Raw genomic sequence first — 24,027 nt, 5'->3', positions numbered from 1 at the left:
TAAACATGCCAGCTATCACAGCTCTCTAGAATTCTCTTAACCTCGCTTCTCTGCCTAGAAAACCACCGTCCACTCTTCAAAATCAAGTTGAAGAATTTCTAATTATTCCTAGATATATCCTACTTTTCCTAACCTGTTTTCTCTTTGCTCCAATTTCACTCCTTTTTTTTTTAATTTTTTAAAGATTTTCTTTATTATTTGAGAGAGAGAGAGAAGGAGGGAGCATGAGTTGGGGGTGGAGGGACAGAGGGAGAGGGTGATGCAGGCTCCACGCTGAGCAGGGAGGCCCAACACGTGACTCTATTTCAGGACTCAGTGATTGTGACTTGAGCGGAAGGCAGACGCTTAGACGACTGAGCCACCCAGGTGCCCCACCCCTTATTTGTTTTTGCATTTATTTACTTTTACACTTTCACTCTCAGGTATCTCTGTATAGTGTCTCAAATCTCTTTGGGGCATTTCTTTCAATTATTTAATCAACTAGACAAGTTCGTTTATATTATTATTATTTTTTTAAAAAAACAATATGTTGTTTTTATTTATAAACTTTGGACAAGAAATAGGAATTCTTTTTTAATTAACATATAATGTATTACTTGTTTCAGGGGTACACTTCTGTAAATCATCAGTCTTACACAATTCACAGCACTCACCATAGCACATACCCTCCCCAATGTCCATCAACCAGCCACCCCATCCTTCTCACCCCCCCACCCCTCCAGCAACCCTCAGTTTGTTTCCTGAGATTAAGAATTTCTTATAGTTTGTCTCCCTCTCTGTTTTCACCTTGTTTCATCTTTCCCTCCCTTCTCCTATAATCCCGTCTTGTTTCTCAGATTCCTCATATAAGGGAGATCATATGATAATTGTCTTTCTCTGATTGACTTATTTCGCTCAGCATAATACCCTCTAGTTCCATCCACATCATTGCAAAAGGCAAGATTTTGGTTTTTTGATGGCTGCATAGTATTCCATTATACATATATATCGCATCTTCTTTTTTTCATCTTTCTTAAATTTATTTTTTCTCACCGTAGCATATATTATACACAGAATATAATCTAAAATTTCAAGAAGCTCTCAGAGAATGAGTCCACCACAGCACGGTGTGACTTGCTGCGAGAGAAGGCTGGCTGAGCTACCCCTGGAGAAGGAGAGAGAGGGAGGCAGGTGAGAAGGGTGCAGGAGGCTCTCAGGGCTTCCTAGGCATGTTTATGTGCATGGTACTGCCCTCTCAATGAAGGGGTCCGTGGTAAGTTTGATGAAACCAGGGCAGAGCCTTGTCCAATAGGCTGACCCCAGTGTTGACTGTCACAGTATTGTTACTCTGTAAGGTTAAACAGTCCTTGTATTGAAGAAGTCATTCTTATTTTCAGGAATTTATGGACTCCTGTTTCAATCTGTTTCTATTAGAAAGATTACCCATTCTTTCTATTGTTTTGTCCCTTCCTAAAAGATGTGCTCGTGACCCTTGAGAGAAAAAAAGAAGTCCTTTAGGATGCTATTCTGAAAGTCAAGTTGTTCCTGCCCTCCCCACTGTCATCTGCTTCTTGCTCTGGTCTTCTCTCTCCTAAACCGTGATTCAGTTTCCCTGTGTCACTAAGGCCCAGCCAAGGGCCAATTCTTCTGTGCTCATCACCATGGATTCAGCTTCTTTCTCCCTTCATTTCTTTTTTATAAATAAATAATTTGTTAATTTGCCTAAAAAGATAGATCTGTGACCATTTTGCAGGTCTTTTTTTTTTCTTTTCTTTTTAATTTAAAGGAGAGAAACCAGAAGAAAGCCCTGCTTTCCCCTTTCAAGACACTTCTCGCACATCACTGTTTGGCGCTCAATCTAGCATGACTTCTACTTTATACATTTGGGTTGCTAAAGAGCTGCGTCACTGTTATCTGCCGAATTTGAAATCATGATTTTCCTCTGAACTGTTCTAATCTAGGCTTTGCCAGCAGATGGGCTTACACCTAAAATAAGACTAGCTTCTCGCCTACTGGTTTTTCTGTTTAAATTCTTTTTTATAGGGGAGATGAAAGCCTCGGGGTTGAAATTTTCACTTCTTCTATGATTACTTGTTGCAGAAGGTTCCAGACTTGAGATTTGTTGCAGCTGCAGAATGTACACCTGCAAAGACTGCACTAAGGCAGTACCCAATCCCACTGTCCATGTCTCATGTTTGCATAGGGTCTGGCAGTCCCAGGCACCCTGTACCTCTCTCAGCACACCTGCTCATGAGGATTCTAGACACCAGAGTCATACTCCTACAATAAAGGTCTCTCTTTCGGACCATCCATGTCTTTCAGATTGTGTATACATTCCCCTCTCCTCCTAAGTTCCACCAACAAGGCAACTGTTCTTGTATTAGAATTCCCTCCATATCAATTAAGAATACATTCAGAGTGCCGGTATTTCTTGGTGTGAGGAGAGGAGAGTCCAAGACTCATTTTACACCAGAGAAGACACATTCCGTCAATTGCTGAATTGTTGTTCGGTTTCCCTGAAGCAGATGCACAACTTTGGGGTCCAACCAAGTTTCAGAGAACAATAGACTAAAGATTGAGAGCTGCCACCTTCTTAGCTCTTTGCCCAGGCAGCTCTTGGCCTTTATTGTAAATAAATGTTGATCAGATATTTTAACAGCCAAAGAGGTGCCAAGTTATTGGTCTGTCCCGAGAACCCAGTGTCTTGGTTCCCTTCCTTGGAGGTAATGGATAGCTCAGAATTCATCACCTCCTAAAACGAGCTTGTGTTGCTTTTTCCCTAATGCGTTCCCTTATCGTTGCCAGCATGCAGACTCATCAGTCACTTCTTTGTTGACATGTATCCTCCTAAGGTCTTCTCAAGTTGTCCTTCTTCTGACTTGGCATTTTAATTCAGAGAAAAATTTCACTGTAAACTCTCTCTTCCCAAACATGCTAAATGAAACTGAACTGTGCACCATTAGGTGCCCCCCCCCCATTTTACCTCCCCATTCGGAGAAGGGCCAGTTTTCTCTGGGTGGAAAGTTGTAAGCATATGGAATTCGTTACTAGAGGAGTTGGTTCAGGATGTTTCTGATCCTTAAGCCAGTTCCCTAACCATGACAAAACATTCCCCGCAATCTCATCATGACTCACTTTTATTTTTAAATAACCTCTGGTGTGGAACTTTGTCAAGACTCTTCAAAAGGTTAGAGAAATTATGTCCGCATGCTTACTGACCCTCTCAGAGAATTTTAATAGATTAAGCACATTCTCTCCTAACAGAAATCCCTGGCTATGTTTGCTGAATATCCCATGACTGCCCTGTAATTCGTGGACATGAATGTATCTAGATCTTCACGCATGCCCATCATGATGTTCGGCCCTACAAGGGGATAGAAAGGATACGAAGACATAAAGGTATGAAGGCACAGTCTTTGGCATTAAACAGATTACAGTTGAGTTAGAGAGGCTAAAATAAATCACAGAATCACTGGTAAAAAACAACAACAACAACAACAAAAAGCAAGACCTGTAAGTGTGGTGGTATTATGAAAGGAGTTCAGAAAGTGAAGAAACAAAGGTCTTCCGAGGAAGATGGGAGAATCTTTGCAGAGGAGAGAGCCCTTGAGTTGGGTGTTGAAAGCTGAGTAGGCTTTATAGAGATGGACAAAAGGGGGAAAAGGGGCTGCATGGGCTTTCAGGCCTTTCAGAAACAAAAGAAGGGGAAATAGCATGAGCAGAGACTTAAAGGTAGGATCCTCTACCCAGAGTGGAGGAAACACATGAAGGAGTCTGATAAGTTGAGAGAAACCAAATTAAGAAAGGCCTGGAGCACCCAGCCATCAGAGTTAGAACCTGATATGTTAGGTGAGAGCTATTAACTGACCATAATTAAGAACATCATAGTGGGGGCGCCTGGGTGGCTCAGTGGGTTAAAGCCTCTGCCTTCGGCTCAGGTCATGATCTCAGGGCTCTGGGATCGAGCCCCACATCGGGCTCTCTGCTCACCAGGGAGCCTGCTTCCTCCTCTCTCTCTGCCTGCCTCTCTGCCTACTTGTGATCTTTGTCTGTCAAATAAATAAAATCTTAAAAAAAAAAAAAAGAATGTGTGCGGCAATGAGAGTTTATTGAGGGGCTATCAAGGCAAGCCAAAATTGAGAACTAAAAAAATTTTTTTACATCAGAATAGCGTAAACGTGAATAAAGACAGAAATGAAGGCGCTCAAGGAGAAATGGAAGACGTGAGGAATGGAATTAATGGACATAAATTTGTAAAGGAATTACTCCTGGTACCAAAACTGATGTTTGCTGGAGTCGTCATAGCAAAGTAGTACAAACCAGGGGGCCTTCAAACAGCGAATGTATTTTCTCACATTTCTGGTGGCTCAGAGTCTAGAATCAAAGTGCTGGCAGGGCCACACTCCCTGGCTCTAATGAGGAGTTCTTCCTTGTCCCCTACAGACTCTGGTGGCTGCTGTCCTGCCTCGGTTTTCCTTGGTTTGTACCCACATCGCTCCAAACTCAGCCTCTATCCCCAGTGGACTTGCTGCCTATTTGTCTGTGTCTGTGTTCTCATCTAGGCCCACACTAATCTAGTATGACTTCCTCTTAACTCATTACATCAGAAAGACCCTATTTCCAAACAAGGTCCCCTGCTAGGTTCTACGTGGCATGAATTTGGGAGGAATACCATTCAACCAGCACACAGAAGAAAATCCAGAAAGCATATGGAGGGGCTAGTCTTACAGGACCTCAAGGAGAGGAAAGTGTAGTTGGTGGGGGGTGGGAAGGACTGTTCTCTGTCTCGTGTTTGTGGCTGGGCCAAAAAATTAACTGACAACACAGATTAACAGAAGAAAAGCACCCAGATTGCCTTTAATATTTTTACGTGTACACAGGAATCTTCAAGAAGAAAATAAAGACTCAAAGAAGCCAGTAGTCCCAAAAGCTTATAGAACTATCCACTATTGTTTTATTTAAATCGTTCTTACATTCAGGGGATCTGATAACTTGGGGCAGAGGAGAGGAAGGAGGTAGATCCTCCTCTTTGAAATCACTGCTGCTGTCCAGCTCTCTGACTGTGAGTGAGGAGATGAGGGAAGTCAAGTCCTTGCTCAAAAACATGTTTTGTTCAGGCAGAGGGTGAGTGAGAACCGAGCCCATTCACGTGGGGAGCAGTGACCTTCCCTCCCGCTATGCTTGAGAGCCAGGCTTGCTGTGGCATCCTCGGTCATCCTCAGGAAATGGGAGCCATTTTCCACAGCTACTTTCACGACATTTTGGGGACATTCAGGCAGCTGTCGTTGGTATTGTAAACCTCCCACAGCAGTAACAGACACCAGGTCTCCTGGTAGTGTTGAGTAGAGGGGCCAGAACTGCTGGCTCACCCAAGTTTTCCTCATGATACATGATACATAATACATAATACATGATACATAATATAAACTGTCTGGATCAGGTTGGCCCTGCCATTGGTTCCTGTTACTGAGACACAGGTGTAAAGCCACACCAAACGACTAGGTCCCTCTTGGATCCCTTTTGCTACCACAGTCTGTCAGACATTTTCCCAAGGACCCAAATTCTGTCACCGTGGAAGGTGTCAGAATCAAACGCAAAACCCTATGAGCTGTGCTCATTATTGCAGGTATGTGGCGTATCATTAAAAAGTTGTCTGTGGATGAACCATGTCATGTGTAAGCACTGAGGACAGATGGAAACCCACCCTCCATTCAAGTGGAGCATCGAGATCTCTTGAACCACGATGAGCAGACATTGAGTTCACTTTGAAAAAGAGGCCACTTCCTCTGCCTTCAGCCCCAGGTTTTTACATTCGACTTTCCTGGTGTCTCCAGGAGTTTTCTTTTCTTTTCTTTTTTTTTTTTTTAAAGATTTTATTTATTTATTTGAGAGGGAAAGAGAGAATGAGAGAGAGATAACATGAGTGGAGAGAGGTCAGTGGGAGAAGCAGACTCCCTGCCAAGCAGGGAGCCCGATGTGGGACTCGATCCCAGGACTCCAGGATCGTGACCTGAGCTGAAGGCAGTCGCTTAACCAACTGAGCCACCCAGGAGCCCCAGGAGTTTTCTATGTAGTTATTTTTTATATTAGTAGGTTTTGGTAAAAATATTTCTTTTCTGTTAATTTAGTGAATCTGGGACCCAAAGGAAAACTAGCAACAAAAGAAATATGTGCAGCTAATGTTGAGGTAAGTCCTAAAGATATATTTGTATGGATGCATTTTGAGGGGGTGGGGAGGTGGTTCCTTAATTCTGCCTTGAACATAATTAATACTGTTTTTGTTAGTTGGTTCTTAAAAACATACCTATTCCATGGTTTATTCCAATTTACTAGGCGTGGACCTTTTGCTTAGAGGTTAGGGCAAAAGACCACCTGGATTTGAGATCCTCCTGTATCGCTTGTTAACTGTGACCTTTGGCAAGCTAACTAACCTCTTTGCACCTCTGTTTCCTCATCTGTAGATTCGATGGTAACATCTAACTCTCGGAATGTTGGCAAGGATTAAACTAAATGAGATAATTTGGATAAATCATTTAGCACAGCCATGCTAGGTACATCAAATTCACTCAAATACTCTTAATTTCATTATCATCATTAATATATTTTTTCATTATTATTCTCTGAGCTTTTTCTCCCACTTTTACCTCAAAAAACCTGTATTTGCCCCAAAGTAATTTTTATGACAATTCCAGTATATAGTATAATTAGTAAATAATAGAAGTAATTTTTATGACAATTCCAGCATATAGCATAATTAGTAAATAATAGGGTATTAGTCAAAAAGCAAGTCCCTCGTGTACCTTCATTCTGTGAGTAGAACATCCCGTTTATTCGATGGCTAGTCATAGAATTTTTCTTAGGTACGTGGTGATATCTATGTATGTCCCAACTTAGTATACCTTTTCCCCATTTTCAGCTTAATTCTTTTTAAAAGAATACCACGTATCTAAAGAACTACTTCTGAAGGAACTGTCTAATATTGGTGTAGTTGGTATATGACTGTCACACTTGTTTGACCTCAAATGTCTTTCTCAGGTTAAAGTGTGGTGAGGTTCGGGTTGGGGAGACTGGGCATCAAGAGCCTAGCAATCTGATATTAGTTGTGTAACTAGTTAGTTGTGTAACTGCAGTTATGATTGCAGGCAAGTCATTTCACCTCACTGGGCACTGATTTCTTGGCTCACGGAAAGACAGTCTTCAAATAGCCTGATGATTTGTAATCATTCCAAACTGGACTCAGGAGTGGATCTAATGGTATCATCCATCCCTCTCTAGAAACATAAGCATACAAATGCCTGATTAACACTCAATTTTAAAAGGTCTCTGGCTCTCAGTGAAGCCCACCTGGGAAACTTGGAGGTCTCTGGGTCACAGATGCAGCATCCCTGGGCCAGAACAAGACTTTCTGTTTTCCTATGTTGAAATATTAAACCATACCACTAACATAGAGCCTCTTCTCAGAAATAACAGGATTGAAGTCTTTTCCTAGATAACATGTCATTTCACACCTCCAGGTAACTGATCTTCCCCCACTTTCTCTAATGGCAGCTTTTGCCCGAATATGCTGATAGGAATCCGGTATCTCAGGGAAAACATTTGCAATCAAAACCCCTGGGCAGAGCTTGAATAATCACATGACATTAATTCCATGGAAACTAATTAAGAGACTTGCCCTAAGCACCACAGCTTTCCAGTCATTACCATGAGGAAAAATTGTGCTCCTATTCTTGGGCCTCAATCTTCCAATCCAACTCTTTCCCCCAGAAGTATCTGGCATGTCTTCCTATGTGAAGACAGAAGCCAAAGGAAAAGTGAAAGTCCTGCTGACCACAGCTATTTCAAAGTGGGATAGAAAAGGTAGTGGGTAAAGAAAAACAGAAGGTGTCCAAAACACCAGTCCAAGGTGTCTGGTCTGGTGACCAGACAACAAAGCAGAATATTCATATTTTAAAATGATGCCATTGCAGATGATCCTTGTTTCATGGACCAATCCAACTGACCTTAGAGATCAGAATGATCCAACCTCTCACACACCACACATGTTCTCTCTCTCACACGTCACACATACCTGCACACCCATAGGCACACACCGCCCTACACACACACGATTTACAATAACTGGACTCAAGCCAAAACCCCAGGGTAAGGAAATAGCACAGGCAGAATTCTAAGATGATCCCCAATGACCCTTGCCCTTATATAATCTCCTCCCCTCAAGTGTGGGCAGAATCTGAATATAATGATACATCACTTCCATGATTATATTACACTAATATGGCAAAAAGAATTTTGCAGCCATGGTTAAGTTCCCAAATCACTCGAGCCTAAGAGAGGGAGGTTATCCAAGTGGGTGTGACCTGACCACAGAAGACCTTTAAATCTGGGTCTAGAGATCAAAGATAGAAAAACCAGGAATTTGGAGTGCCCGAAGTATTTGATGTAATTTGACTGCTGGCTTGAAGGTGGAGGGGGCCACATGGCAAGGAATGTGGGTTGCTTGCAGAGGCTGAGAGCAGCCTCCAGCTAACAAGAAGAAAAGAAAGGGGGTGGGGGGAATCTGAGTCCTGTACATGCAAGGAACTGAATTCTGCCAACAAGAAGAATGAGTTTAGAGGTGGATGTTCCTCTAGGGTCTCCAGATGAGAAATCATTCCAGACAATGCCTTGATTTCGGTCTTGTGATACCCTGAGCAGATAATCTAGTCATGCTGTGAAGGAGTGCTGACCTCCAGAACTGGGAGATAACTACTGGGTATTGTTTTAAGCTGCTAAATTTGTTATTCATTACACAGCAACAGAAAACTAATGCAGGAGAAAAAGTAGAAAGATGTTCATATCTCTTAATAATTCTTAATAATCAGGCATATTGAAAAGAAGATTTTTCTTTTACCTCTTTAAAAGCAAAATTCATACACCCTCAGGCAGTGCTTGATTTGCCTAAGCTATCAAATAGAGCTATTTTATACTCTCAACAAAATACTTACTGGGTTTCAGGTGATATTTAGGAACTGCATATAGAGTTATGAGCAAAATTATTAGGATTTCAGTTTTTAATATTTTAAACCAGAGTAAATCATGAGAGACATAGAAGTGCAGGATTTCAGGTGACTTGGTTTAACACCCATGTCAGTATCCTAATGTACATCTGCCTACACTTTAATACACACATATGTAAATATAGTTTTATAGTGTTCTTATAATTTATTGGCTATGTGTGTGTTTCAGAACTTTCATTTGAGTACAAGCAGCATCTCACAAATAATAGGATTTTTAACATTCTCTACCACATTACCACATACCACAGATTAACAAACATTCAATTTTATACTAAATCTTGAGGTTATTTGGGGGTAAATATGTTTATGCATGAAATAATTTTGGGTATGTACTATGTCAGACACACTCTTGGGCCTTAAATATGTGAGGGTCAAAAGAAAAATTGTGATTTGAGTTCATAGTCTGTAGAGATCAATACACAACAATCATACATATATTATTATTATACATCTGTAAGTATACATTGATACAGATTTCACCTCTCATTCAAAAGCAGAGCATTCCTATGAAACTTTCAGTAAGCAGAAATGGCACAAAGCAGAGTCTCCTCTGCTTTCTGAAAGTATGCTCTGAAGCCACACAGCTTTATGAAAGACGTACATTAATATCCAGTTTTCACTAACCAAAACAAATACAAAGAGGATTCTCAGTTTAAGGGAAAAAGCCTTTACCATGCTAATGTAGGTCTTCCTAAAAGAGAAGCGGCTTATGGCAAACTTTCAGAAAGGAGGGGATACCTGCCTATGTATATATGGACACCTATATATACGCATAAATGTAAGCTCTTTCTCTATGTGATTCTTCTTTTCTATTTAAGGACACACTCTCTGCCCCCTCTGGAATAGTGCTTTTGCATCACAAATAACATTTAAAGACAATTACCAAAGTTTAAAGAGTCTGGGGGATGGAGGGCATGCATTACACGTGACACTGAAATCCCAATTCTCGGGCTGCGGGGGCTGGGTAGCAACGGCGGCAGCCAATGGCAGCCGGCCTGCTGCCTGTGTTCTAGCCAATAGTTGACTTCCCCACCCACTCCCTGCAGGCTGGCAATTGGAGGAACATTGTATCACATGGTTGGATACCGAGACCATCTGCCATAGACAGCGCAGGCAGCTGGAGGCTGGGAATAGAGCTCTGGGGCGGCAGCAACAGTGTTGGAGCCTCTGCCTCTGAGGACGTTTTTAGTGGGGCGGGAAGGCCAGGCCCCAGACCACGGACACGGGACAGCTTCTCTTAGACCACCACAAGATGGGATCCACCGTTCCTTAACACGTATGCTATTCCTATTTATTGGCGCCGTCTTTTTAGTTGAAAGAATCATTTTCTTGTTTCATCACAGGTGTTTTGGGATTATTAGGTTTGTCCCCTTTGCAGAGGAAAAGTGAGTGCACCTGGGCTACAGGGTTGAGAATGTGTGACCTTGTAAGAACCTTGACAACTGTGAGGGGGTCGGAGTTGGAACCCTATGGTGTGCAGAGTTGGGGTGAGAGAAATTCACGTGCGAACGTCAGGAGGGAACCAGACAGTGCTTTTGGGGGGGGGGGAGGGGGGGAGGAAGTAGAGCCGTGGCACAGAGACTAACTTGTGGGATTTACCAAAGCTTATTTCTCAATATTACCAATTCAGTGAATGACCAAGGGGTCCATTTTTTAGTTTCTCAAAAACTTAGATCTTCTCCAGATATTATGGTTAATCATTTTTCGTAAATGGTTGCAACAGCCTTTAAGGGTATTTCTCACCCGTTTGGTTTCTTTCTTTAGTAGACGCAACTTGAAATTCACAAGAATTGTCTTTTCCCCAAATCATAAATCCAGAGTACCTAAAGTACAGAAACTTTAGCTGGTAACTAAAAATGAAGTTAAATGACTTTGGTGAAATTGACTGCAAACTAAAGAAAAACTTTGTTTATCTATGGTTTTAAACTGTTTTTTGTTTTCAGTATTGATTCCACGTGCTACCAATAACATGTACCATTCTTTCTGGCAACCCAGGTTTGAATCCTCTTTCAATGATGACAGTTCCCTAACATGGTAGTAACTCCCTCCTAGTAGGAAAGCTAAAAATACCAGCTATCCAATTCCCAAGCAGGGCAGGCAACTAGGGCAGAGCAACATGATTTGGTATAAAATTTATAAAGTGCTATAAACGTTAAAGAAAGCTTACATTTTGTAATGAAAGGGTTGAGAATGCTCTTCCCTTAAGTCTTGTCATGGCTGGCTCCCTCTTGTTATCTGGAACTTAGAGATGTCTTCCCAAACCACCCAACACACACCAGGCCACTCTACACACTTGCAAAAAAGGTTCTTCTGTCCATCCTGTGCCACAGTATTAAAGGCAGGAGTTGATTCGTCAGAAATTGTGGAATTGATTTCAATGTCTTTAAAATGCTTCTTTGAAAACAAATGAAAATGAAAAATCCTCAGAAGCTATTTTAAAATCCCATCCAGTATAAACTGCCATAAACGAGAGTTTTTGAAAAGAATGCACATTTTTTTGGAAACATGAATATTTTGGGTATCTTTGGGATAATCCATTTTCTGGCTGCATTTGTTGTCAATTAATCAACACCTGGTTACTTGATCTATAGCTAACCAAGGCCAGGAGGCAGCAGGTAGAGCAATATGAAGGGGCCAGATTGTGAGCCTATTCTCAGCAGTCCTGAGGAGTTTGGACTTGATCCTGAGAACAACTGGGACTATTTGAAGGAGGTTAACCTGGTCTGATTGCTTTTAAGAAGATCTGGCTGGGGGCGCCTGGGTGGCTCAGTCGGTTGGCAACCGTCTCTTGGTTTCAGCTCAGGTCATGATCTCCGGGTCCTGGGATGGAGCCCTGCATCGGGCTCCACCCTCAGGGGGTGGTCTGCTGGATAATTCTGTGTCTCCCTCTGCCCCACCCCCTGCTCATGTTCTCACTTGCTCCTTCTCTTTCTCTCTCTCAAATAAGTAAATCTTAAAAAAAAAAAAACATGTGGCTACATCTGGGAAACCTTAACGGTGGCATCTGATGGGGGAAGCGCTGGGAAGATTCTAAATTTTTGTATCTTTTTTTTTAACTTTTCTAGTTTTCCTGCAGTGATCATGCAGTGACTCAGGGAGAGGGGGAGGGAGAAAAGTTAAAACTAAGGGCCTTTCAAGTTTTCCCTGGGTTTTGTATTCATAGAAGTGACACCTGCTAGATAGCAGTTTGTACCTTTTGTACTTTTTTCTTCATACTCTTGCTCTATCTTCACTATGAAAGCTAAAGCTAATATTTTGCTACAGAAAGACAGCTTTTTGTATATTCCAATAATTATGATTATTGCACTTGGCTGCTGAAATATTCCTTCTAATAACCAGTATTAATCAGATGGCTAGGTCAGTAATTTTCAGTATGTGCGAGAACCTGGTTAACTGCTATACCTGTGTATCTCCAAGTGTGTTTCTTTGGTCTACCAACAATACTTGTACCTGGGATGCTTGTGAAAAATGCAAATTCCTGGGTCCCCAGGCAGTCCTACTAAATCTGAATCTCTGGGCTTGAAGCTTTAGGGTCTGCATTTTAATGAGCTGTCTCTGTGACTGTTAAGCATACTAGTTAGGAACCACTGACTGAGTTAGTGCTTCCCTAATGAATCAGGTTGGGATCACCTTGGGATTCATTAAAAATATATCTATGGGGCGCCTGGGTGGCTCAGCTTTTAAGTGTCTGCCTTCGGCTCAGGTCATGATCCCAGGGTCCTGGGATTGAGTCCCACATCAGGCTCCCTGCTTGGCGGGAAGGCTGCTTCTCCCTCTCCCATTCCCCCTGCTTGTGTTCCCTCTTGCTGTCTGTCTGTGTCTGTCTATCTCTCTCTCTGTCAAATAAAATCTTTTAAAATATATACATATATACCCATGGAAAACTCCTGAAGATTCTGAATGTACAGGCTTGGCGTGGGTTACAGAGTCCCTTTTGTCTCTGGACACAATAAGTGAGTGAACCAAAGGTTATCTTACCCCTGAATTATTCACCAGTACAGGGGGCTTTGGTGTGAATCTACAAAACTCCATTGTCTGAATTTCAATTGAATATTTCAGTGCGTGTGCTACACATTTAAGGTAGTGGTTGAGAAGCTAGAATAATTAGTTGACCAATGCAGAGTTTTCAAAGATGGTCTGAAATGCATTTTAATATTCTTGAAGGCTACAACCTAAATGTTGTCTTCACTTGACCAAAAAAAAATACACACACACACATCCACCCCTTTTTTCCTAAATGATAGCAAATTCAGTTACAACTAATAAAATACTGAAATATAGTTTTTCTGATGTGGCAAGTTGAACTGATGGCATTTTAAGATTTTATCTATTTATTTGACAGAGATCACAAGTAGATTGGGGGGGGGGAGCAGGCTCCCCGCTGAGCAGAGAGCCCAATGTGGGGCTCAATCCCAGGATGCTAGGATCATGACCTGAGCCGAAGGCAGAGGCTTTAACCCACTGAGCCACCCAGGCACGCAACTAATAGCATTTTAGAGGTAGGTGGAGGTAGTCCTCTTCACAGCATTAACGGAATGTACCAGCATGAAAAATAGATGAAATCCTGGGTGGCAGAGGGGAGCAAAAGTTTGAGAAACCCTATAAGCTGTAGAGAGCTTGGTGTCCGCTAAAGATAATGAATTCTCTTAGAGACCAATAAATACAACAGTATGTTGTATTATGCTTAGCACATCTGGTACTCAAAACCAGGAATCCAAGACAAACTGAAATTAGAGTCAGCTGTCCTAACTGCAAAAGTCACCTGTGAGGTGACTGTGAACTGCTTTTTTATGAAATCGAGCACTGCGTTAGATGTAATCACTAGCCTTCAGCTCGAGACAATGCAGTAATGCCGGGGGTGAGAAGGGATTATCAGCTTTCAGGCTGCTAAAGAGTCAGGTGGCACCAACATTGTAAAGTGGCTCAATATTTGGACAATCGATTTTTTTCTCTCTTCCCTCAGTCTTCAAATGTTAAAGGGCCAGAGAAAAGGGCAGGAAATGTACTGAAAGTTAAGAACAACAGAAAAGAACAAGACCAGAAGTCTGAGTGAGTTTTCTCAAGTTATTGTGATGAAGAAACCGAATTTTAGTTAGGGAAAACAATTTTAGAATCAGGTGGGCAAACTAAAACACGCTTAACCTAACTCACTTTCTAGACCTAAAAACAAGTGATCTGCTAAAGTGAAAGCATCGTTTGGAATAAGTTTAGTACTTAATTCTTAAATACTTGTTCTTCTGGAGCTACTCCACTGATTATTTTCAGGGTTTCTTTGAGAGTCCATGTTTATAAAAAAAAATCAGCCTTGTTTTTTTTTTTTTTGCCAACAGTATGCTGTATACCTTAAACTATGGTGTTTTCCAAATGTGTTGTCATATCAGGAAGAAGCCCAAAAATTAAAAGTGAGAAACTCCTAAGTTGTGTAAAAGTCCTAAGAACACCTTCTAGGTACCTGGCACTGGGTCCATTTGCTGGTCTAAAGGAATAGACAGCCCGGGGAAGGGAAATAGACACCTAAATATTTAATAATTTTAACAAAATATGGTGTTAAAGGTATGTAAGTAATGTGAAGGGAATTAAAAGTAAAACATCCTGAAAGAGTAGAAATCAATGTAATCTAGATTTCGTAGGCTTCTTTCTTTCTTTTTTGATTGATTTTGGGGGGGGGGGGTTGGAGTGGGGTGGGAGAGAAAGAGTGGGAGGGGCAGAGGGAAAAGGAGAAAGAATCCCAGCCGGACTCGGTGCTTGATCTCATGACCATGAGATCACCCCTGAGCCAAAATCCAGAGTCAGTTTCTCAACCGACTGCACCACTCAGGGGCCCCATTGTAAGCTTATTTCTAAAGCATGGTGTTAGTAAATCATTCATTGCACTTATCCAAATCAAGAAGACAAAATAGGTGCTTTAAATGGTGAAAAGCAGGAGAGAGAAATTGGGGGTGGAGGGAGGTTTCATTTAAGAGACTAATTTCTAGATTGGATTTTGGGGGGAGAAAACACCTTGTGGTAGAGTATTTGAAGAGCATAGCACCTATATGGGTCAGCAGAAATTCTGCAGGCTGCTAGAGAAACAGTGCTTATTAGCTCTACTCTTGCATAGCTCACAGTCTTGAGAAAGACAGGTAAATAGCAAACCATAATATATAAGTGCTATGATAGTTGAAGCATAGGGGGCTGTTTTTTCTTGAATCCATATTGGCTAGCAGACAGAAATCTCCTTGCAGAATATTTAAAAAAAAAAAAAAAAAAAAAAAAAAGGAAAAGAAAGTGCAACTCTAATTAGGAACAGAAGTCCAATCCCTGGAAATAGGAAACAGAAGAGAAAACACATTCTTTTACCTCCTCTGGGTTGATGCAAATCTGGCAGGTGTGAATTTGCGTGTAAGTAACCCCTTCAGGTAGACACAGGTCAGCACCTGCATCCATAAACACAGGTGGTTGGGCAACATTTTTGAAAATTTAGCTACTAAATTACAGTCTTCTGTTCCTACCTCCATGTTAATATGGCCTTATTTTCTCTTCTCTTTAAAGAGAACCAGCATTTAAAACCATTCGAGGGGCAGTGAAACCCAAATGAAGTTAATTCCCTCCTCCAGTGGTTCTCCCATTCTGAGCATGAGTTTATTAAAAGCAAATTCCTGGGACCATCCCACATCTACAGAACTAAATAGGAATGGGGCCCAGGGGATCTGTATTTTGTTTCCCTTTTTTTTCCCAACACACCTCAAAGGATTCTGGCAGAGGTAGCTTATAAACCTCACTTTGAGAAGTACTGCCTTAGATTATGCAAACACATACATACTAGTCAGAAAAATCAGGTATTTTGATCTGAGAGTGATGATAAAATATTTCAGCCATTTTTTTTAAAAGATTTTATTTATTTATTTGACAGAGAAAGATCACAAGTAGGCAGAGAGGCAGGCAGAGAGAGAGGGGAAAGCAGGCTCCCTGCTGGGCAAAGAGCCCGATGTGGGGCTCAATCCAAGGACCCTGGGATCATGACCTGAGCCGAAGGCAGAGGCTTTAACCCACTGAGCCACCCAGGCACCCCTCAGCCATGTTTTTTAAATGACTACAATCTTATAGTCATATAATTAATGTGACCATTCATTCTTAAGCGGATTCAAGCAGGGAATTATGTAAACAGTGCCCTTTTACCCTTCATCCCTTTCCCACTATGACATTCACCACTCTTAATTATTGAGTGAAGATCCTTCCAGACCTGTCTCTATACAATTACATAACTATAAATGTGATACAGCTAAATTTTACTGTGTTTTAGCTTGACAGAAACTAGGTTTTTTTTTTCCACTTAATGTGTAGAGAATTTCCAAGGTAGAATTAATAAACATGTTTCATTTATTATCTGTTCTTCTATATTTTAGTATAGATGGGACATAATTTGCTTAATATTTTCCAACAGATGTACATTTATGTTATCCCCCCTTTTTTTGCTACCACAGAAAGTGTGTCGGTGAAGTAGCTTTCTGTATGCTTCTTATGCGTACATGTGAGAATTTGTTGGGGATAGCCACCTAGAAGGAGAATTTCTGAGTCAAAATGTATGTACATTTCAAGTGTTGATTTTGTCAGAGAGCAGACTTTCACCATCACCTGATAAAAACTAAATATTATCTTTTTATAAAAACCATCCTGATGATGTAGAAAATATCTTATTTTACTTTTTTTTTATTTTTTTACTTTTTTATACACATATAATGTATTTTTATCCCCAGGGGTACAGGTCTGTGAATCGCCAGGTTTACACACTTCACAGCACTCACCATAGCACATACCCTCCCCAATGTCCATAACCTCACCCCCCTATCCCAGTGCCCCTCCCCCCGGCCACCCTCAGTTTGTTTTGTGAGATTCAGAGTCATTTATGGTTCATCTCCCTCCCGATCCCATCTTGTTTCATTTATTCTTCTCCTACCCCCATAACCTCCCATGTTGCATGTCCACTTCCTCATATCAGGGAGATCATATGATAGTTGTCTTTCTCCAACTGACTTATTTCAGTAAGCATGATACCCTCTAGTTCCATCTACGTCGTCACAAATGGCAAGATTTCATCTCTTTTGATGGCTGCATAGTATTCCATTGTGTATATATGCCACATCTTCTTTATCCATTCATCTGTTGATGGACATCTAGGTTCTTTCCATAGTTTGGCTATTGTAGACATTGCTGCTATAAACATTCGGGTGCATGTGCCTCTTCGGATCACTACGTTTGAATCCTTAGGGTAAATACACAGTAGTGCAATTGCTGGGTCATAGGGTAGTTCTATTTTCAAGTTTTTGAGGAACCTCCATGCTGTTTTCCAGAGTGGTTGCACCAGCTTGCATTCCCACCAACAGTGTAGGAGGGTTCCCCTTTCTCCGCATCCTCGCCAGCATCTGTCATTTCCTAACTTGTTAATTTTAGCCATTCTGACTGGTGTGAGGTGATATCTCATTGTGGTTTTGATTTGTATTTCCCTGATGCTGAGTGATGTGGAGCACTTTTTCATGTGTCTGTTGGCCATCTGGATGTCTTCTTTGCAGAAATGTCTGTTCATGTCTTCTGCCCATTTCTTGATTGGATTATTTGTTCTTTGGGTGTTGGGTTTGCTAAGTTCTTTATAGATTTTGGACACTAGCCCTTTATCTGATATGTCGTTTGCAAATATCTTCTCCCATTCTGTCAGTTGTCTTTTGGTTTTGTTAACTGTTTCCTTTGCTATGCAAAAGCTTTTGATCTTGATGAAATCCCGATAGTTCATTTTTGCCCTTGCTTCCCTTGCCTTTGGCGATGTTCCTAGGAAGACGTTGCTGCGGCTGAGGTCAAAGAGGTTGCTGCCTGTCTCCTCAAGGATTTTGATGGATTCCTTTCTCACATTGAGGTCCTTCATCCATGTTGAGTCTATTTTCGTGTGTGGTGTAAGGAAATGGTCCAGTTTCATTTTTTTGCATGTGGCCATCCAATTTTCCCAACACCATTTATTGAAGAGGCTGTCTTTTTTCCATTGGACATTCTTTCCTGCTTTGACAAAGATTGGTTGACCATAGAGTTGAGGGTCTATTTCTGGGCTCTCTATTCTGTTCCATTGATCTATGTGTCTGTTTTTGTGCCAGTACCATGCTGTCTTGATGATGACAGCTTTGTAATAGAGCTTGAAGTCCGGAATTGTGATGCCACCAACTTTGGCTTTCTTTTTCAAAATTCCTTTGGCTATTCGAGCTCTTTTCTGGTTCCATATAAATTTTAGGATTATTTGTTCCATTTCTTTGAAAAAAGTGGGTGGGATTTTGATAGGGATTGCATTAAATTTATAGATTGCTTTAGGTAGCATAGACATTTTCACAATATTTATTCTTCCAATCCAGGAGCATGGAACATTTTTCCATTTCTTTGTGTCTTCCTCAATTTCTTTCATGAGTACTTTATAGATTTCTGAGTACAGATTCTTAGTCTCTTTGGTTAGGTTTATTCCTAGGTATCTTATAGTTTTGGGTGCAGTTGTAAATGGGACTGACTCCTCAATTTCTCTTTCTTCTGTCTTGTTGTTAGTGTAAAGAAATGCAGCTGATTTCTGTGCATTGATTTTATATCCTGACACTTTACTAAATTCCTGTACAAGTTCTAGCAATTTTGGAGTGGAGTGGAGTCTTTTGGGTTTTCCACATATAGTATCATATCATCTGCAAAGAGTGATAGTTTGATGACTTCTTTGCCGATTTGGATGCCTTTAATTCCTTTTTGTTGTCTGATTGCTGAGGCTAGGACTTCTAGTACTATGTTGAATAGCAGTGGTGATAATGGACATCCCTGCTGTGTTCCTGACCTCAGGGGAAAAGCTTTCAGTTTTTCTCCACTGAGAATGATATTTGCGATGGGTTTTTCATAGATGGTTTGATAATATTGAGGTATGTGCCCTCTATCCCTACACTTTGAAGAGTTTTGATCAGGAAGGGATGCTGTACTTTGTCAAATGCTTTTTCAGCATCTGTTGAGAGTATCATATGGTTTTTGTTCTTTCTTTTATTAATGTGTTGTATCACATTGATTGATTTGCAGATGTTGAAACAACCTTGCAGCCCTGGAATAAATCCCACTTGGTCGTGGTGAAAAATCCTTTTAATGTACTGTTGAATCCTATTGGCTAGTATTTTGGTGAGGATTTTTGCATCTGTGTTCATTAAGGATATTGGTCTGTAATTCTCTTTTTTGATGGGATCCTTGTCTGGTTTTGGGATCAAAGTGATGCTGGCCTCATAAAATGAGTTTGGAAGTTTTCCTTTCATTTCTATTATTTGGAACAGTTTCAGGAGAATAGGAATTAGTTCTTCTTTAACTGTTTGGTCAAATTCCCCTGGGAAGCCGTCTGGCCCTGGCCTTTTGTTTGGAGATTTTTTTTTTTTATTTGACAGAGAGAGAACTCACAAGTAGGCAGAGAGGCAGGCAGATAGGAAGGGAGAAGCAGGCTCCCTGCTGAGCAGAGAGCCCGATGTGGGGCTCGATCCCAGGACCCTGGGATCATGACCTGAGCCGAATGCAGAGGCTTAACCCACTGAGCCACCCAGGTGCCCCTGTTTGGAGATTTTTGATGACTGTTTCAATCTCCTTACTGGTTATGGATCTGTTCAGGCTATTTCTTCCTGGTTCAGTTGTGGTAGTTTATATATCTCTAGGAATGCATTTCTTCCAGATTGTCAAAGTTGTTGGCGTAGAGTTGCTCATAGTATTTTCTTATAATTGTTTGTATTTCTTTGGTGTTGGTTGTGATCTCTCCTCGTTCATTCATGATTTTATTTATTTGGGTCCTTTCTCTTTTCTTTCTGATAAGTCTGGCCAGGGGTTTATCAATCTTACTAATTCTTTCAAAGAACCAGCAATCCTCGTTGATTTGTTCTATTGTTTTTTTGGTTTCTGTTTCATTGATTTCTGCTCTGATCTTTATGATTTCTCTTCTCCTGCTGGGTTTAGGCTTTCTTTGTTGTTCTTTCTCCAGCTCTTTTAGGTGTAGGGTTAGGTTGTGTATTTGAGACCTTTCTTGGTACTTGAGAAAGGCTTGTACCGCTATATATTTTCCTCTCAGGACTGCCTTTGCTGTGTCCCACAGATTTTGAACCATTGTGTTTTCATTATCATTTGTTTCCATGAGTTTTTTTCCATTCTTCTTTAATTTCCTGGTTGACCCATTCATTCTTTAGAAAGATGCTGTTTAGTCTCCATGTATTTGTGTTCTTTCCAAATTTCCTCTTGTGATTGAGTTCTAGCTTCAGAGCATTGTGGTCTGAAAATATGCAGGAAATGATCCCAATCTTTTGATACCAGTTGAGACCTGATTTATGACCCAGGATGTGGTCTATTCTGGAGAATGTTCCATGTGCACTAGAGAAGAATGTATATCCTGTTGCTTTGGGATGAAATGTTCTGAATATATCTGTAATGTCCATCTGGTCCAGTGTGTCATTTAAGGCCTTTATTTCCTTGTTGATCTTTTGCTGGATGATCTGTCCATTTCAGTGAGGGGGGTGTTAAAGTTCCCTACTATTATTGTATTATTGTTGATGTGTTTCTTTGATTTTGTTAATTGGTTTATATAGTTGGCTTCTCCCACGTTAGGGGCATAGATATTTAAAATTGTTAGATCTTCTTGTTGGATAGACCCTTTGAGTATGATATAGTGTCCTTCCTCATCTCTTATTATAGTCTTTGGCTTAAAATCTAATTGATCTGATATAAGGATTGCCACCCCAGCTTTCTTCTGATGTCCATTAGCATGGTACATTGTTTTCCACCCTCTCACTTTAAATCTGGAGGTGTCTTCGGGTCAAATCTGGAGGTGTCTTCGGGTCTAAAATGAGTTTCTTTTAGGCAACATGTTGATGGGTTTTGTTTTTTTATCCATTCTGATACCCTGTGTCTTTTGATTGGGGCATTTAGCCCATTAACATTCAGGGTAACTATTGAGAGATACGAATTTAGTGCCATTGTATTGCCTGTAAGGTGACTGTTACTGCATATTGTCTCTGTTCCTTTCTGATCTACTACTTTTAGGCTCTCTCTTTGCTTAGAGGACCCCTTTCAATATTTCCTGTAGAGCTGGTTTGGTGTTTGCAAATTCTTTCAGTTTTTGTTTGTCCTGGAAGCTTTTTCTCTCTCCTTCTATTTTCGATGATAGCCTAGCCGGATATAGTATTCTTGGCTGCATGTTTTTCTCGTTTAGTGCTCTGAATATATCATGCCAGTTCTTTCTGGCCTGCAAGGTCTCTGTGGATAAGTCTGCTGCCAGTCTAATATTTTTACCATTGTATATTACAGACTTCTTTTCCTGGGCTGCTTTCAGGATTTTCTCTTTGTCGCTAAGACTTGTAAATTTTACTATCAGGAGATGGGGTGTGGACCTATTCTTGTTGATTTTGAGGGGGCTTCTCTGTACCTCCTGGATTTTCATGCTTGTTCCCTTTGCCATATTAGGGAAATTCTCTCCAATATACCTTCTGCTCCCCTCTCTCTTTCTTCTTCTTCTGGAATCCCAATTATTCTAATGTTGTTTCATCTTATGGTGTCACTTATCTCTCGAATTCTCCCCTCGTGGTCCAGTCACTCTTTGTCCCTCTTTTGCTCAGCTTCTTTATTCTCTGTCATTTGGTCTTCTATATCACTAATTCTTTCTTCTGCCTCATTTATCCTAGTAGTAAGAGCCTCCATTTTTTATTGCACCTCATTAATAGCTTTTTTGATTTCAACTTGGTTAGATTTTAGTTATTTTATTTCTCCAGAAAGGGCTTTTATCTCTCCAGAGAGGGTTTCTCTAATATCTTCCATGCCTTTTTCGACCCTGTCTAGAACCTTGAGAATCATCATTCTGAACTCTAGATCTGACATATTACCAGTGTCTGTATTGATTAGGTCCCTAGCCTTCGGTATTGCCTCTTGTTCTTTTTTTTGTGGTGAGTTTTTCCGCCTTGTCATTTTGTCCAGATAAGAGTATATGAAGGAACAAATAAAATACTGAAAGGGTGGGAAAGACCCCAGGAAAATGCACTTTAACCAAATCAGAAGAGACCCAAATCGTGGGTTGGAGAAAGGGGATAAAAAGAAGTTCAGAAAAAAAAAACAGTAAAAAAGAAAACAAATAAAGAAAAAATACAAAAAAGAAAAAAATATTTATATATATTAGATAAACTAGTTAAAAAACGTTAAAAAAGAAAAGGGTAAAAGTTAAAAAAAAATTTAGCAGAAGAAAAAAAAATAAAATTAAAAAAAAATTTAAATTAATCACAAGACTAAAGAATCATGGGGAGAAAGCTATGAGTTCCATACTTTACTTTCTCTTCCTCTGGAATTTTGCTGATGTCCTTGGTAGGTGAACTTGGTCTTGCCTGGATTTCTTATTGATCTTCTCAGGGAGGAGCCTGTTGTAGTGATTCTCAAGTGTCTTTGCCTGAGGTGGAATTGCAGTTCGCTTTCGGGAGCTTTTGTTCCCTGAACGCTTTCTGTAGAGTTCCGGAGCACGGGAATGAAAATGGCGGCCTCCCAGTCCCCGGCCTGGCCCGGAGGAGCCGAAAGCTCAGTGCCCCACTCCTCAGTGCGCCCTCAGAGGAAAGAGCCCAATCACTACCGTCTCCCTGGCCTCTGGCCGCGCTCCGAGTTCACCCAGCCTGTGACCCGTTCAAGGTAACTCCGAGCTGAGAGCTCACTCCTCGGCTCTGTCTCTGTAGCCGGCTTCCCCACTCTAATACCTGCGAGCTCTGTGACACTCAGACACCCCGATCCTTCTGTGTACCTGCGGGACCTAGGGCCACGCTGGCCCCACATGGGCTTCACCCTGGTTTAGCCTCTGGAGTGATGTCCCTCAGTGGAGCAGACTTTTAAAAGTCCTGATTTAGTGCTCCATTGCTCGACCCCTTGCCAGGAGCCGGCCCCTCCCTCCGCGGTCTATCTTTCCGTTGCTTTGGATTCATTTCTCCACCAGTCCTACCTTTCAGAAAGTGGTTGATTTTCTGTTTCTAGACTTGTTGTTCTTCTTCTCTTCGATCTCCTGTTGGATTTGTAGGTGCTTGCAATGGTTTGATAAGCTATCTAGCTGATCTCCTGCTACCTGTTGTAGTCTCAGCCTGCTACTTCTCCGCCATCTTGACTGCTCCCCGGAAAATATCTTATTTTAATCTGTATATCCCAAATCTTGACTAGATAGAGATTCTTTTGAGAAGTACATGGGTCATCTCTGTTACTTCTGTGAATTGACTACCCATGTCCTTTGTGTACTTTTCTATTTATCTGTTTGTATTTTTTTCCTGTTGATTTATAGACATTTAAAATAGTCCAGGTGTTAAGTCTACATACAAAACAATGAGAAAAGTAGGAAGAAAACCAGTAATCACATAATAGTATGATTGGGGTTCTCCATATGAAATCAGTATTGCAGACAATATTTTATGTGATCTGTTTGTCTTCTTATTTATATGCCTATTGCCATATAGAGCTATCGTGTAGTTTCATCTAGTCAAATCTGACCATCGTCGTCTCTGTGCAGTCCATTGCACTTACTGTTCATATTGTTTCTGGATGTCTGTGGGGAGTGGCTGCTGGGATGAAGGAGGGAAAGCAGAGCAGAACCTGGGCAGGATGTTCAGCTGCAGCAACTTGGTGGTCAGGCGTACCGGTAACTGACATGCAGGTTTGAGGAAAAGCCCCTTTGAGAGGGAAGGGGGTTGTTGAGTTCAGTGTCTGGCATATTGAATTTTAGATTCCAACCAAACTTCTTAGTTGCAGTGACCAGTAGTAAGTAAGAAATGCATCACTCATCAAACAGTCTCATTATGGATATCTGCTGCTCAAGGCTGAACTGTTCTAGTTTTGCTGTGTGGGTCTGTGTTCTTTGCTTATGAGGTTGGAGCCTGGCCGTCAGCTCAGAGAACATGATGTCAGGTTCCTAAAACCAGAATGAGTAGGTCTTCTTTAGGTGAACTTGTTCTCAGAGTCCTGTGCTATGATT

The sequence above is a fragment of the Martes martes genome, assembly GCF_963455335.1.
Source record: "Martes martes genome assembly, chromosome: 5".
NCBI lineage: Eukaryota > Metazoa > Chordata > Mammalia > Carnivora > Mustelidae > Martes > Martes martes.
This window is presented reverse-complemented; position numbering follows the sequence as displayed.